The sequence below is a fragment of the Oreochromis aureus genome, linkage group 15 (genome assembly GCF_013358895.1).
Source record: "Oreochromis aureus strain Israel breed Guangdong linkage group 15, ZZ_aureus, whole genome shotgun sequence".
Taxonomy (NCBI): Eukaryota; Metazoa; Chordata; class Actinopteri; order Cichliformes; family Cichlidae; genus Oreochromis; species Oreochromis aureus.
Window position 1 is genome coordinate 33,226,402 of NC_052956.1, and position 17,988 is coordinate 33,244,389.

Below are 17,988 nucleotides of genomic sequence, written 5' to 3' on the forward strand. Positions count from 1 at the left end.
AGTCTGGCATTGATATTTAACATCACAGCAGGGATTCTACTCTTGCATTGCTATTTGACATCACAGGAGAGAATCTACTCTGGTTTTGATATTTGACATCACAGCAGAGACGAGAGTCTGGCATTGATATTTGACATCACAGCAGAGAGGTGAGTCTGGTATTGATATTTGACATCACAGCAGAGTGAAGAGTCTGGTATTGATATTTGATATCAAAGCAGAGAGACAAGTCTTGTATTGATATTTGACATCACGTTAGAGACACGCCCTGTGCTGGCGATAGCTCATACTTCACGTCAGACACACCCCGTGTGAGTGGCGATTGCTGATAAGTCACAAAACAGTCACGCCCTGACATTGGCGATCGCTAATATGTCACGTTACGAACCGCCCGGCGGCGGCGATTGCTGATAAGTCACGTCAAACAGTCACGCCCTGACATTGGCGATCACTCATACGTTACGAGACACACCCGGCGGTGAGCGATTGCTGATAAGTCACAGTCAGAGACCGCGGCTGGCGGCGATCACTGACATCACAGCAGAGAGACATGTCTGGCATTGATATTTGAATTCACAGAAGAGACGCGAGTCTGTTATTGACATTTGACATCACATTCGAGACACGAGTCTGGCATTGATTTTTGACATCACAGCATGGACGCGAGTTTGTTATTGATATGTGATGTCACAGCAGTGAGAGCAATCTGGTATTGATATTTGAAATGGCAGTAGAGACGAAATCTGGCATTGATATTTGACCTCACAGTAGAGACGCGAGTCTGGTTTTTATATTTGACATCACAGCAGAGAGTCGAATCTGGTGTTGATATTTGACATCACAGCAGAGACACGAACCTGGAATTGATGTGTGACATCACAGCAGGGAATCTGCTCTAGCATTGATATGTGACATCACAGCAGAGACGCGAGTCTGGAATTAATTGTTGACATCACAGCAGAGAGACGAGTCTAGAATTGATATTTGACATCACGTCAGAGACACGCCCTATGCTCGGCGATAGCTCATACTTCACGTCAGACACACCCCGTGTGAGTGGCGATTGCTGATAAGTTATGTCACAGACACGCCCAACTATTGGCGATTGCTCATACGTCACATAACAAACACGGCCTGCGAGTGGCGATTGCTGATGGGTCACAAAACAGTCACGCTCTGACACTGGCGATCGCTAATACGTCACGTCATAGACACGCCGGGCGAGCTGCGATTGCTGATAAGTCACAAAACAGTCACGCCCTGACACTGGCGATCGCTAATACGTCACGTCACAGACACGCCCGGCGAGCCGCGATTGCTGATTAGTCACGTCAGAGACACTCCCTGTGATCGGCGATCACTCATACTTCACGTCGGACACACCCCGTGTGAGCAGCGATTGCTGATAAGTTTTGTCACGAACCGCCCAACTACTGGCGATTGCTCATACGTCACATAACAAGCACGGCCTGCGAGCGGCGATTGCTGATAAGTCACGTCAGAGACACGCCCTGTGATCGGCGATCACTCATACTTCACGTCAGACACACCCGTGTTGAGCTATTTGACAACACAGCAGAGAGTCGAGTCTGGTATTGATATTTGACATCACAGCAGAGAGGTGAATCTTGTATTGCTATTTGACATCACAGGAGAGAGACGAGTCTGGAATTGATTTTTACATCACAGCAGAGTGACGAGTCTGGTATTCATATTTGACATCAAAGCAGAGAGACAAGTGTTGTAATGATATTTGACATCACGTCAGAGACACACCCTGTGCTCGGTGATAGCTCATACTTCACGTCAGACACACCCCTTGTGAGTGGCGATTGCTGATAAGTTTTGTGACAGACACGCCCAACTACTGGCGATTGCTCATACGTCACATAATAAACACGGCCTGCGAGTGGCAATTGCTGATAAGTCACAAAACAGTCATGCCCTGACATTGGCGATCGTTAATACGTCACGTCATAGATACGCCCGGCGAGCGGCGATTGCTGATAAGTCACAAAACAGTCACACCCTGACACTGGCGATCGCTAATACGTCACGTCACAGACACGCCCGGGGAGCGGCGATTGCTGATAAGTTATGTCACAGACACGCCCAATTATTGGCAATTGCTCATACGTCACATAATAAACACGCTCGGCGAGCCGCGATTGCTGATAAGTTATGTCACAGTCACGCCCTGTGATCGGCGATCACTCATACTTCACGTCGGACACACCCCGTGTGAGCAGCGATTGCTGATAAGTTTTGTGACAGACACGCCCAACTACTGGCGATTGCTGATAAGTCACAAAACAGTCACGCCCTGACATTGGCGATAGCTAATACGTCACGTCATAGATACGCCCGGCGAGCGGCGATTGCTGATAAGTCACAAAACAGTCACGTCCTGACATTGGCGATAGCTAATACGCCATGTTACAGACACGCCCGGCGAGCGGCGATTGCTGATAAGTCACGTCAGAGACACGCCCTGTGATCGGCGATCACTCATACTTCACGTCAGACACACCCCGTGTGAGCTATTTGACATCACAGCAGAGACGCGAGTCTGGCATTGATATTTGACATCACAGTCGAGACGCGAGTTTGTTATTGATATGTGATATCACAGCAGTGAGAGCAATCTGGTATTGATATTTGAAATGGCAGTAGAGGCGAATCTGGCATTGATATTTGACCTCACAGTCTGGTTTTATATGTTGACATCACAGCAGAGAGTGGTTGTTGATATTTGACATCACAGCAGAGACACGACCCTGGAATTGATGTGTGACATCACAGCAGGGAATCTACTCTTGCATTGCTATTCGACATCACAGGAGACAGACAAGTCTGGTATTGATATTTGGCATCACAGCAGAGAATCTACTCTGGTTTTGATATTTGACATCACAGCAGAGACGCGAGTCTGGCATTGATATTTGACATCACAGCAGAGAGACAAGTCTGGCATTGATATTTGACATCACAGCAGAGAGGTGAGTCTGGTATTGATATTTGACATCACAGCAGAGTGACGAGTCACGTCACAGAAGCGCCCGGCGAGCGGCGATTGCTTTTAAGTCACGTCAGAGACACGCCCTGTGACCGGCGATCACTCATACTTCACGTCAGACACACCCCGTGTGAGTGGCGATTGCTGATAAGTTATGTCACAGACACGCCCAACCACTTGGGCTTGCTCATACGTCACATAACAAGCACGGCCTGCGAGTGGCAATTGCTGATAAGTCACAAAACAGTCACGCCCTGACATTGGCGATCGTTAATACGTCACGTCACAGACACGCCCGGCGAGCGGCGATTGCTGATAAGTCACAAAACAGTCACGCCCTGACATTGGCGATAGCTAATACGTCACGTGACAGACAAGTCCGGCGAGCGGTGACTGCTGATAAGTCACATCAGAGACACGCCCTATGATCGGCGATCACTCATACTTCACGTCAGACACACGCCGTGTGAGCTATTTGACATCACAGCAGAGACGTGAGTCTTGCATTGATATTTAACATCACGGTAGAGACGCGAGTTTGGTTCTTATATTTGACATCACAGCGGAGACACGAACCTCGAATTGATGTGTGACATCACAGCAGGGAATCTACTCTTGCATTGCTATTTGACATCACAGCAGACAGTCGAGTCTGCAATTAATTGTTGACATCACAGCAGAGACACAAGTCTAGAATTGCTATTTGAAATCACAGCAGAGAATCTATTCTGGCATTGATATGTGACATCACAGCAGAGACGCGAGTCTGGCATTGATATTTGACATCACAGCAGAGAATCTACTCTGGCATTGATATGTGACATCACAGCAGAGACGCGAGTGTGGTTTTTATATTTGACATCACAGCAGAGAGTCGAATCTGGAATTGATGTGTGACATCACAGCAGGGAATCTACTCTTGCATTGCTATTTGACATCACAGGAGAGAGACAAGTCTGGTATTGATATTTGACATCACAGCAGAGACACGAACCTGGAATTAATTGTTGACATCACAGCAGAGAGGTGAGTCTGGTATTGATATTTGACATCACAGTAGAATCATGATTCTGGTTTTGATATTTGACATCACAGCAGAGAGACAAGTTTGGTATTGATATTTGACATCACAGCAGAGAGGCGAATCTGGCATTGATATTTGACATCACAGCAGAGAGGCGAATCTGGCATTGATATGTGACATCACAGCAGGGAATCTATTTTGGCATTGCTATTTGACATCGGGTTTCATAACGCTTTCTTTCCAATCTCCTTGTGTTTCAGGTCTTGGACCTGTTTCTGATATTTGACTCCTGCACTCTGATATCCATCTCACCCAGCTTGTAAGCATCCATCACAGCAGGCGTGGAAACCTGGAGGTTTCCTCCAGATTTCTAGCGCTTTCTTTCCAATCTCCTTGTGTTTCAGGTCTTGGATCTGTTCCTGGGCTCCTGCACTCTGATATCCATCTCACCCGCTTGTAAGCATCCATCACAGCTGGCGTGGAAACTGGAGGTTCCTCCAGATTTCACAATCTTTCTTTCCACTCTCCTTGTGTTTCAGGTCTTGGATCTGTTCCTGGGCTCCTGCACTCTGATATCCATCTCACCCGCTTGTAAGTATCCATCACAGCCGGCGTGGAAACCTGGAGGTTCCTCCAGATTTCATGGCAGCTTTCATCACCAGTGGACTTAACTTTTTCGCTGTGAGTTAGAGCTCGCTGGAGGAAGACCTCTGCATGTTATCTTTGCTTTCATTTTAAAATAAATAAACATGAAATAAAACAATATACCTTTTCCATTTGGTTATTCCATGTTAATCCATATAAAGTGGCAAACAGAGTGAAATGTAAATGAAACAGGACACATTGTTTATAAAACATTTATGCCCTACTCATTATTGTGATGATAATACAAACTCAACTTATGAAATGTTAAATATGAAAGCTGCTCATACTAAATTTAATAGAACCAACAAGTTTTACCCTCAGTCCTAAAAAGGCTTATAATGGTGGCATAGACAAACAAGTTTGTGAATGAGGTGATGTAGGAACTGATACCGTGTTTATCTATTAACAATCTCAGGTGATTTTAAATTTCAGTAATCTCAAAGGACCTCAAGGTCAATCTAACAGGTTAAGTTTTCTTAAAATGATGAAAGGCTCGTGTTCAAGCTGATACTTAAATTGTATTTCTTTAGAAATCAGTTTTGGTTCTGTGAGGGAAACACAATGAGGAAAAAATGCACAAAAGAACAGCATGAAACAAAAACAAAATACAACAAGAAAATCTCAAAAACATGAGAAATACGAAGAGGAAACAAGAACTAGATGCATGTGGAAAAAAATTATAACAAAACAAAAGCAACATTTAAAAAGACCCAAATGAAAACAAATTAACAAAGAGAATAACATGAGAACACAGGGATTGGACAAGGCAGAAAATAAGAAAAAGGTGAACAAATGAGATAAAACAACATTTAAACACCAAGAAACTGAAAAAAAAAGCATGTTGATTTTTACAGATCATATTCTCTGTATTTTTCAGCAGACTTAATTTCTTTGGACATTTCTAAATAAAAAGAGCTGCAGATTGGTGACAAAATAAATTTAAAAAACACTTAACCCCATATACAGGGAGTGCAGAATTATTAGGCAAATGAGTATTTTGTCCACATCATCCTCTTCATGCATGTTGTCTTACTCCAAGCTGTCTAGGCTCGAAAACCTACTACCAATTAAGCATATTAGGTGATGTGCATCTCTGTAATGAGAAGGGGTGTGGTCTAATGACATCAACACCCTATATAAGGTGTGCATAATTATTAGGCAACTTCCTTTCCTTTGGCAAAATGGGTCAAAAGAAGGACTTGACAGGCTCAGAAAAGTCAAAAATAGTGAGCTATCTTGCAGAGGGATGCAGCAGTCTTAAAATTGCAAAGCTTCTGAAGCGTGATCATCGAACAATCAAGCGTTTCATTCAAAATAGTCAACAGGGTGCATAAGAAGCGTGTGGAAAAACCAAGGCGCAAACTAACTGCCCATGAACTGAGAAAAGTCAAGCGTGCAGCTGCCAAGATGCCACTTGCCACCAGTTTGGCCATATTTCAGAGCTGCAACATCACTGGAGTGCCCAAAAGCACAAGGTGTGCAATACTCAGAGACATGGCCAAGGTAAGAAAGGCTGAAAGACGACCACCACTGAACAAGACACACAAGCTGAAACGTCAAGCCTGGGCCAAGAAATATCTCAAGACTGATTTTCTAAGGTTTTATGGACTGATGAAATGAGTGAGTCTTGATGGGCCAGATGGATGGGCCCGTGGCTGGATTGGTAAGGGCAGAGAGCTCCAGTCCGACTCAGGCGCCAGCAAGGTGGAGGTGGAGTATTGGTTTGGGCTGGTATCATCAAAAGATGAGCTTGTGGGGCATTTTCGGGTTGAGGATGGAGTCAAGCTCAACTCCCAGTCCTACTGCCAGTTTCTGGAAGACACCTTCTTCAAGCAGTGGTACAGGAAGAAGTCTGCATCCTTCAAGAAAAAACATGATTTTCATGCAGGACAATGCTCCATCACACAGCGTCCAAGTACTCCACAGCGTGGCTGGCAAAAAGGGTATAAAGAAAAAAAAACTAATGACATGGCCTCCTTGTTCACCTGATCTGAACCCCATTGAGAACCTGTGGTCCATCATCAAATGTGAGATTTACAAGGAGGAAAACAGTACACCTCTCTGAACAGTGTCTGGGAGGCTGTGGTTGCTGCTGCACGCAATGTTGATGGTGAACAGATCAAAACACTGACAGAATCCATGGATGGCAGGCTTTTGAGTGTCCTTGCAAAAGAAAGGTGGCTATATTGGTCGCTGATTTGTTTTGTTTTGTTTTGAATGTCAGAAATGTATATTTGTGAATGTGGAGATGTTATATTGGTTTCACTGGTAAAAATAAATAATTGAAATGGGTATATATTTGTTTTTGTTAAGTTGCCTAATAATTATGCACAGTAATAGTCACCTGCACACACAGATATCCCCTAAAATAGCTAAAACTAAAAACAAACTGAAAACTACTTCCAAAAACATTCAGCTTTGATATTAATGAGTTTTTGGGTTCATTGAGAACATGGTTGTTGTTCAATAATAAAATTATTCCTCAAAAATACAACTTGCCTAATAATTCTGCACTCCCTGTAGTGAAAGGATCTGATTGTTCTGTTATGCATTGCTTTTCTTTGGTTCAAAAAGCTAGAAAATCACAGATGTAGGTATGTTGTGTCTTGGCTGTGTTCTGTGTATCTTTTATAACACTGTGCAGCTCATAACAGAAGAGCTTAGGAATTAAAAAGTTTTCACCTGAAAACTCACAGAGCTTTTTACTTTGTGTACTGTTTATATGTGCCACTAAAATGCTGCATATGTACTGCTGAAATAATAAAATGTAGATTTGTTTAAACAGGTGAACTTCAATGTGGTTCACCTTCACTGGTGGTGGTCAGAGGGCCGGTGGCGCCAGTGTCCGGCAGCCTCGCCTCTGTCAGTGCGCCCCAGGGCAGCTGTGGCTACAATGTAGCTTGCCATTGCCAGTGTGTGAATGGGTGAATGACTGAATGTAGTGTAAAAGCGCTTTGGGGTCCTTAGGGACTGAATAAAAGCGCTATACAAATCAGAGCCATTTACCATCAGAAAGATAACAACTGCTTCTTTTAGCATCCAGCGCTACTGAAGAGTAGCGTTCACAAATGTACTAACACTTTCTAAGTATAACATCTTGATGCATGCTCAATCATCCAGGTAAGTAGATCAGTGCGTCAGTATGATCAAACAGCATGCAAGATGGCTGATTACAGGAACCACCTGAGATTCAGCCTCAGATGCCGACAAGACAGGATTACTCCTAAAGTCTGCTAAAAGCTGCTTAATGAGCGGGTGAGGCAAACAAGTTTTACCATCGGCGTGTTAAAATCTGAAGAGGTGGATCCAACAGAGACTTACAATGCTTCTAGATGACAATACTCTTGAAAAGGTGTTTGAATTCACCGAGAAGGCTCGTCTAGCACAACACGAGAGTCTAAAACCGGCAACAAAGGAAGTTTGAATTACTTGTTGTGCGTCGGAAACCACAGCAAAATACAAAGAGTGTCCTCAGCGGCCAGAAGAGAGGATGCCATACCGAGGATGTGGACAAGTGGGTGAAGAATTTGTCTGACAGACAGCTCACCCAAACAGAGAAAACATCCTTGCTAAAGGTTTGAATTTTGCTGTGGCGCAAGACAAATCCTGCTAGTGGAACTGATCACAGCCACAGAAAGAGCAATTTGAAAGAACAACATTGCAGGCGTGGAAGCAGAGCAACTACGGACGGACGTTTGGGTCTGTCTCAACAGCATAAAGGCCCAACATCCAACATCAGCATGGAGGAGAGAAAGGCACTCCCATCATATTATCATCCTTTAGGCAGACAAAGGTAGGTGCACAGTTTTGCTAAACCAGCCAGACTATCATGAGAACATTTCGTCACTGCTCAGTGGCGAAAATATATAAACCCCTAGGACCCAGGAAATGGTTACAGGAAGAGGGTGATAGACTGTCTGAAGTAGCAGGTTAGCCTTCTTAGATTGTGACATTTCCATCAGTAATGGGGACATCTAAAAGCTGATGTGTACCGTAAACCTACGCATCGGATCAGTATTTAAGTTTGACTCTCATCATCAATGGAGCATAAACTGGTTGTCATCAGGGCGCTACAACAGAGAAGCGAACACCATCCCCACAGACACAGCGGCCAAAGAAGCAGAAGAACATCACATCAAGAATGCCCTGAGTAAATGTGGTTACTCCAGCTGGACTTTTGTCAAAGCTGGGAAGGCACCTAAAAAAGCTCCAGCCGATCCAGGAGAGAAGGACAGCTGCCTTCTCGAAAGCCTGTAGGGATCCCGTATGCATCAGGAGTATCAGAACATTTGAGATGCATTGTTTCTAAACACCACATCTCTGTGGCTTGAATTTAAGAGAACAAACGTTATAGGATTTCCTTACCTGGATACCTGGATTACCTTTAAGACCTACCATAGAACCAAGTCCATGGAGCTTATATTATATTTTTACATGCTGTAGTGCCATTTTGGGAGCATTTCAAGTTGATATACATCAATACAAGCATTATAACCCAAATTTTAATAATATGTATGCATTAAGTGCATAGTAAGTACATAAATTGCAAAAAGTGCAATAAACTACAAAAAAAATTGAAAATCGTTTTGTTTTTTTTTAACATATATTTCTAGTTAGAGAAATTTAAGAGGCTTATCCTCAAAACTGTAAATACAAAAAGTTGCACAAACTAGTTTCCCACCACAGGAAATTTATTTTAAGTGTCTTCATAGTTTTATTTTTGAAATACACCAATTTTCATATACTGCAGGAAAATCGAAAATAAATATTATAATGCAAATTTGCGAAAAAAAACAGCATATGCATCAAAATAAACTATTTCCAGCAGTGCAATATGAGTCCTAAGCATCCCAGAAACGACACAGAAAGTCATAAAGTCAAACATAACTTTTAAAAACACAAGTATAGGCTCATAAGCCCTGATGGTAAAAGAAACTACATTTCCATAAAATGACGTCACGTCCGGTTTCGGGCGAATCACGGTGGACATTGCGCTGATGGGTAGGAAGTGTTAAGAACAGCTGATCGGATCGGCAAAGCGTGTTTCTGGAATATTATGTTTTGTTACTGCAAGCGCTTTTTATGCAGTTTTGCAAAGCTATATGTGGAAGGAAACCGTGACCTAGGACAAGCTGATGGCATAAAATGTAAGTACAACTCCTCCGGTTTCATATGCAAAAAAAAAAATTATTGCGCTAGCTTACATGGTTGCAGTGCTACCGGGATTTAAAACAGTTATGCACAACAGGCGTGCCCGCTCCGACCGGCTTTAAAGGGTTAACACAATCGTCTTTGGTGGCATCTTTGCTTCTGGAAATTATACTGGGATAGTTCCTCCTCCAGCACTCCACGGTCACAGTCAGTTGTTAGCGGGAGTAGCATTCATGTGATCAAAAAATACACCAGTGGGGAATTAGCATCTCTAAACAACAAATCAGAAAAGTTTGATTTTGCAGGTTGAAAAGATTGATCCAATCACTCTGAAAAGACTTTCTAACAGCTCTTCTCCCTTTTAATGTCTCACAAAAAAAGAAAAACATCCCTGCTCATCCTAAAATAATATCAATAATTATTTCTGCAGATTTGTGGAGGGGAATTGGAAGCAGGAAATCGCTGCACGTCAGCAGGTGAAAAGAAAAGAGAGGGAGGAAGTTAAGTTGGACGTGTGTGTGTGTGTGTGTGTGTGTGTGTGTGTGTGTGTGTGTGTGTGTGTGTGTGTCACAGAGATCACACAGCTGAGGCATGTGGAGGTGTACAGCACATAGGTGTTTTGACTGACAGCTTCTAGCTGTAATCACGTGTATGATTGTTTCCACATGTGAAACGGATGTAAAAATGATTGGATGAAAAATCCCCCCCGTGGCCGGCAGTCTGAATAAAGGCTGTGAAGTCGTGTCAACATGGTTTCAGTTATCCTGCAGGAAAGTAAGACTTTAACTTTTTATTTGATACATCAAAGCGTGAAGGTATGCAAGAGGGACTACTTTTACACACATGTAGACTATTGTACTGATGTTTCAAGTATATTTTTTTGTCTCTAACCACAAGATCAGATGTTTTCTGATAGTGAGTGAGGTTTTTTCAGAGACAGCAAATGTTTTTAATATATTGATCATTTTGAGCCATTTTAGTTCACAATGGAGAGATCTGATGAAACTAAAATAATAATTTTAGTCAATTTTAGTCCATGGAATAGGCTGGAAAATCATGGGGAGACCTTTGCCTGTTCACATTTCTCTCTGGTGTGATATCACACCCCCATTGTGCCAATGAGTTTAATCAAGGATGAAAACTAACATTTTGTACCGAAAAACTATTGAGTATGGATGCAGTCATTTTGTAAATGATTCTGAAAAAAAAAAAAAAACCTTTAAAAATACAAGATAAATAATTGGTTCTCTTATATTTTTTTTTATTTTTTACATACAGAATAATTAGCTAGTTCAGTTACAGAGCCAATGCATAACACCACCCACCTCAAAGTGCTTTATATCATCAGCTAGGCCATACAATACCAGAGAAGTCCAAAAATCACTCCCATTTAATAGGAAGAACCATTCAGCAGAACCAAGCTCTTAGGTTAAAGAAAAAACATAAAGAGGAAGAACAATCAACAAAACACAGACTACAGGAGAGGGCATTGTTAATGGCGTTCAGCAGTGGCACATAGACACGTGGAGAAGAAATGCTGTGTCCATCATGGGAAGGCCTCCAACAGACTGATGTAAGATGCATAACTAAGTGATGTTTCAAAAGGAACACTTTAAGGCTAACCTTAAAAACACAGGGGCGTCTGTCTCCTGAATCCAAAATGTAAATGGTTCTACAAAGGAACCTGAGACTTGAAGGCTCTGCCTCGCATTCTACTTTTAGAGGCTCTAGGAGCGACAAGCAAGCCTGTAGTGGTTGATCAAAGTGCTCTACTGGGATAATATGGCACAGTGAGATCTGTAAGTTATCATGGCACATGATAATTCAAAACTTTGTATCTCAGGAGAAAGATTTTAACATTAGAACCACCTGTGTAATACTGTGTAGCTGACCTACCATAGATGAACACAAGACTTTGACGGTGAAATTCTTTCAGGAGGTTGGGCGTTCATGGATTGTTGTCAGCAGTTTGTGCCGTTAACACAAGGGACACTTCACAGTCACAGTAACAATAAATGCCAGAACCATAGACTGCATATAAAACATGAATGTAGCTTTGGCGTTTGGAAAGTGAAGCCAGTAATTCAGCTTTCAGTATTCCTGATGGCGTGAGGAGGGAACTCATTTGGTTTGAAAATAATTCTTCTTCTATGGAAGTCTGGAAAACAAAGACTTTGATCCACAACCTCAGGAAACACTTTCCTGATGAATTCGTGGCCAGAGTCACTAGTTTCAAGTCTTATTTAATACAATGTGACTTTCATTGTATAAATTATGTTCTCCTTTGTGTAACTGACAACTTGCAAGCCTTTGAGCGTGTGCCTCAATTAAACAGTGAAATCCACACTCACTTGTCACATCCCAGATTCAACATGTCTAGACTGTCACGGCAAAAGTGCACAACTTGAGGCTTCATAACAAGTTTTGCAAACTAATGGATGGACTCACAACAGTGACAGTCTGTGGCATAATGTTGCTTTCTAAAGATATGACCGGTGTTTTCTTTTGGCTTTTTTTTTTTATATATATATTTTTCTCATTTTTTCTGAATTACAATATATGAGATTATTTTCTTGTTCATCCCATAAGAGCACTCAGTTTCATAACAAGAAACCGAGGGTTCTTCATGTCTAGTTCAGACATGAAATTAACAAAACATTGGTCCAACTCATGCATTTGCCACAACAAAGAAGGCAGATGTTGTAAATTCTCCTCAGCATCAACTCCACATGCCATCGTCCCTATTCTTCATCTCATTACTTGGCATATATAATCTCTGGTTGTACTGTGGCTTTTTGGGGCAGGGAGACAGAGTGAACTATAAAGGGTTTTATACAAGCTGAGGTGGAGTTAAACTGGAAGGCAGTCTGCATGTTTGTATGGAAACAATTCTTTCATGAGTTGCAATTCTGTTTGATTCCAGATGTAAAAAGCCACAGGGAGAGAAAGATGCATATCAGTCTTGACACCTAAATCCAGGATGATGCTGCACTTGAAGTGCTATCCTAACCTCACCGAAAAGACTACATTTAGCAAAAGTATTCTCTGTGCATTTCTTTTCCTAAGCAATAATTCTGAACAAGCAGGATAGAAATTCTTCCAGTTATATTAAAGGATCCACATACTTTTTGGGGAAGAAAAGTGAGTTAGGTAACTTTAAACTTTGCATATTTGTTGGTGTAAGACAGGCTGGTCTGAGTATTTCAGAAACTGTTGATCTGCTAGGATTTTCCCACACAACCATCTCTGGGGATTAAAAGAGGAACATATGCAGTGAGCAGCAGTCCTTTGAGTAAAAATGCCTTGTTGATGTCAGAGGTCAGAGGAGAATGGCGAGACTGCTTCAAGATAATAGGAAAGCAGAAATAACTCAAATAACCACTCATATCAAACTACTGTGAAAGATCAACTGAATAACACATTGAATCCTGTCTCTGAATAACACAACAGCAGAAGACTACATCAGATGGTCTGTAACTAAGACAGAAGACTCACATCAGGTCCTGGAAAAACAATATGAGCAACATTCAGAGGTAGGGTCAGAATTTTGCATAAAAAACACGAAAGTGTGTCTCCGTCATGCCTCGTTCAGGCAGTTTTGCTATACTATTGGCTGCAAATTACTTCAGGTGAATGGAATGTCTCTAAATGCTCATCTCAGCCAAAAAGCTAAGGATTTTTTTTAAAACTGTGAATCATGCAAAACCGCTCTGGTAAAATGCAGGAATTGTTTTAAAAAAGGGAAATGAGCATAATAAGTTCCCTTTGACAATAATTTTTTTTTAAAAATCACAAATTATTATGATCCTACTTTAAGTCTAATCTCTGTACTCAAGTAATTACACTAAGTCATGCAAATGTTTTGTGTTTGTTCTTGACAGGGAAGCACGTTTTCTTTCTGGCTGCTTCTCTGTGGTCTGACCAGGAACTAACTCATCCTTATTCTAGAAAGTGAACCACAACATGTGGCAACAGAGCCCACAAACATGAGCTCATTCCTCTTGAGGGGAAACTAGCAACTGAAAAAAACAGAGATAGAAAGAGAAAAGTCCCAGTGTTCCTCTCCACATCCATTTGTCTTTGGACTACATTCCTGCTCCTCTTCCTCAAATGAAATGGTTATCCTGCAAACAATGAGAAGACTGAGCTGCAGGAGCATCTGCAGCATGTGAAGTGGGACATGAAACAAAAATTGGCTCACAAGGTCGAGGTCAACTTCAGCATCAGCACATTCTTTGAGCCAAGGCGTTGGAGAGAAAGCAGGCGCGAACTGAAAATGGCCCTAGTCTCTTCCTAACATGCTTTTATTTCCCACATACTTCGTGATCAGCAGGCCTCAGTATGTTATCAGGTAATACTGAGACAAACAGCTGCTTACGTGCTGAAATGTGGATGTATTATTTGAGAAAAGCATTACACATGAATCAGAAGAACAATACATTTTGACCAATAGGCTAACAATTAAAGTAAACTCATCAGTATTAAAAATACAGCTGGAAAGGTGAACTGTTCCTACTTTAAGAGCAAGTGCAAGTGCAAGTGCAGGCAGATATGTTGCAAAATGTATTTACCATCATAATTAAATACAAAAAGAAAGAATGTGCAGAAAAAATCTGAACTCTAAACTCACACCTATGATATTAATTTAAAAATCATAGTTGACCTTTTCGAGTTATTGTAACAAAAAAAGGAAAAAAGTCTTTTCTGTGGCTAAGTCCTCAATTTTCCTTTATTCCTTGTAATGTTGTCAGTCTCCATATGAGTCACGTTGACCACGTGCTGTGTGCTTCATGCTTTGCTCTGGAATGTCAGGTTTCAAATTGCATGTACCCGATATTGCCTTGCCATGCCATGCCAGAGATATAAGATTGTGTGTAACTGTAAAATCAAATGACTATTATTTATTTGCAATAAAATAACATAAAACACACACCAAAGTACACACAGGACTTTTTATTAGTAAGTTACAATGCGGACACATGCACTGCCAAGGACATTTAAAAAAAATAATACTATGACATTTCATCATGTTTCAGTTAAACAAGTTAAGAATCAAGCAGTTAAGTAAGAAAAGATTTTTCTGTTTATAACAATTAGAACATGTATGATTGAACACAGAAGAAACATGCACTTTGCTGCTGCAACATAGAAAATTATCCTAAGTGTGAAAAACATATCATTTTCATTTGACAAACACTTGATGATACAAATGTGTTTGCAGTGACTGACTCACCGAGTTTCTTCCAGAAGCCACAGGTTAACAGGTTAAAGGATATTTATTGTGTCACACAGCATGTTCTTTGGAAACTTGTTCAGCGCAGCGATTTGAGAAAATATCACAGGCTGTCTGAGCGAGCAGGGTTTCCTTGATGTCATACCCTCCAGAGGCAAGTGCGGTGTTGGTGGTGCATCACGGTGTAGTGTGATGTGCCGGGTTGTCAAAACCGGCTGCTGACATGACAGAACACTGCCCTCCTGCACCAGCCCAAAGGCACTTTCCACAAGGGGCTTGTCAGGTCAGGGATCTGGTAATGGACCCACAATGCCTCTGTAGAATCCACTCCTAAAGAAAACATCAATGACAATAATGTAAGGAAGAAGGTTATTATACTGAACAACAACTAAACTAAAAAGTGTGAAACAGTGGTGCATAAGTTAGAGACTGGGATGTATATATGTACATGACTGAGTTAGCCGTCTTCAGAAAGTGTAATGTTGTATGTAAATTAATACCTATTCTGACACATGCATGTATGAACAAATAGCAACATGCATTTGTAACACAGGAAACCAAATTTTACAAATCTAATTACCGTACTCAGTCTGGGCCATCCTATTTGGTACCGGCTTAGTGAAGATCATAGAGTTGATAGGTCCTGGCTTCACACCTAACAGAAGACACATTTACTATGGATGGTGTTGCTGTTCATATGTAAACATGGTCTAATTCAAAAACTTTAACCTTATTTAAATTACCACTGTCCGTGGCTTGTGCCATTGCTGTTCAGATTCGGTGCAGCTATGCACAGGGGACAACCGGCACTCTGAGTTGTGAGTAGTGTGCTGTTTGGAAGAGCAGTGCCACTGTGTGATTGCACATAACAGCACCTGCCACACAGGAGCACTGGCGATGAATCCAGAAGCTTAATCTAAGAAGAAAGAACTAAAATTAAAAATGTAACATCATCTTCATGGAAGAGCCGAACAGGAACATAGTTCAGTGTTATGGTTACTGACCCCTACAGGCTTACCCTCCTGAATGCTTAGTGTTTCCTTCTCTCCCTATTAAAACAATTTAACCATCCTTGATAACTGTAATAACTTAGATTGTGTATATTTGCAGTATTAACTTGGTGTAAATTTGTTTCTGATCACCCAAACACATCTGACTAGTCAAATTAGGTGTGATAAAGCAGGGGACAAGGAAAACATTCAAGTTGATGGGCCTTCAGGAATGAACTTAACTAATGCTTAAATGAACTGAACCCCACTGAACAGGGATTAACAACTTTACACAGCTTCCTGCCTACACTTAGTCTGTGTGGTGCCTCACTCTTCCTCATTGACCTGTAGCACAGGGCTCTCACACCGACCTCCCTGTCAACCTGTGTTTTTTGGACACTGAATAAAGATACAAGAACCATTAGCATTATTTCTGTACTACTCATGTCAACACGTCTTAAACATATATACTTTACACGTAGCAAGAGTAGCATTGGGTAGTTAACTACCTGCTTAGTTAGCCAACTACCTAACGCTATTATAAAAGTGTCTAACAACAAAAGTGACATTAGTTAAACCTCAACTATAAACACCGTTTAAGGAAACATGTAATGTAGAAATTGACATCAAATGAAACACATAGCGGAGTGTTTGCATTTCACGTTAGCTAACGTTTCTTTGTCGGTTAATTTACGTTTTCTTACCTTCGTAGTTGTGTATATATGATGCAGCATATAACTTAAATCCTTTATCTAACATGCTGACGGGGTTTGTCGTCACTCTGTAAATCCGATGAACATCAATGATGTTCAAATTTGGGAAACTCTTGTGGGACGAGTGCAAACGCGGAGGTCGGATTATGAATGAGTGGGAGGAGTTGCGCCATGAGAAGGAAGATTACATGACGCGTCAAAGGCTGAGTGCTTTGAAGTGCGGCCGTGCTTTGAAGTGCGGCCGTTAGGTCACGCCTACTAAGGGCATAAATAGAAGTCAAAAACAGCATTAGTGTGTGTTAGTCTGTTCCTCTGGCTTTGCGTTTCTTAATGTTTTGTCCATTTCCATCAGCATCGGCGGAGCCTTGGGCATACGCTGTGCGATTTTTCAGTGGCGTTATTCAGCGCCTGCTCAAACTGTACGATTGACTCGCAGGGGTTAGAAGTTCGTAGGTCACGATGCAGGGTCTCACACTATACGCCCGATGCTCTGATGCGACCTGAGTGCTCACACTAAGCATCAATCTGTCCCTCTCTCTCCTCTGTCTTTCACTCACACAGACACACACACCACCACCATCAACTGTGCTAAATTGCTAATGAAAATATTGATCAGGCAGCTGTGATTGAGCAGCAATGTCCATTCAAATATTTTCACGGTTGTTGTGGTCGTGATAATTTTGTGAGGAGACATCGAAAAGGCTCGGAAGAGCTTGCAAAAGTTCTACAAGTTGTGCTTTCATCGCTTGTGTCCAGATCACATGCTGCACTACTGTGCTGCTCCGTCTTTTCGCCTTCGTTTCTGTGTTTGCGCGTGCGCAGTGTGAGAGGCTGCAGTGACCCTCACGATGGCCGACAGGATTTCAAACAGGCTTGATTTTCTTATGACCAAACGATTGATGATCGGGAGCTGGTCGAGGTGTTAATCGCTTCTTGTTACCCCATGTATACAACACGATGCACGATGAAGGCAAAACTCGGGCCGATCACCAAAACGGTCGCATGACTGAAAGACTCGGCTCAAAGTTAGCCAAAAATCGCACAGTGTATGCCCAGCATTACCTACGAACTTCTAACCCCTGCGAATCAATCGTGCAGTTTGAGCAGAAGCTGAATAACGTGACTGAAAAGATCACACAGTGTATAACCAGTTTTATTCAGCTCCTGCTCAGCATTTTTTTTTACATTTTATGAATTCATCAGTTAAACTAAAAAAA

At 41.7% G+C, this 17,988-nt stretch overlaps 1 long non-coding RNA gene across 3 annotated transcripts; it reads right to left on the bottom strand.

Moving 5' to 3' along the window:
• Positions 1 to 15,252: 15,252 nt before the first annotated feature.
• Positions 15,253 to 16,879, bottom strand: LOC120433262. Of its 3 annotated transcripts, XR_005608439.1 has the most exons (4): positions 16,763 to 16,879; positions 15,813 to 15,985; positions 15,681 to 15,724; positions 15,253 to 15,399 (listed from the first exon to the last, which is right to left on the bottom strand). It is a non-coding gene; the product is annotated as an uncharacterized LOC120433262 (long non-coding RNA). The 3 variants fall into 3 exon arrangements; XR_005608438.1 differs by lacking the exon at positions 15,253 to 15,399 and having other exon boundaries at positions 15,656 to 15,716; XR_005608437.1 differs by lacking the exon at positions 15,253 to 15,399 and having other exon boundaries at positions 15,656 to 15,724.
• Between the last annotated feature and the right edge of the window lie 1,109 nt (positions 16,880 to 17,988).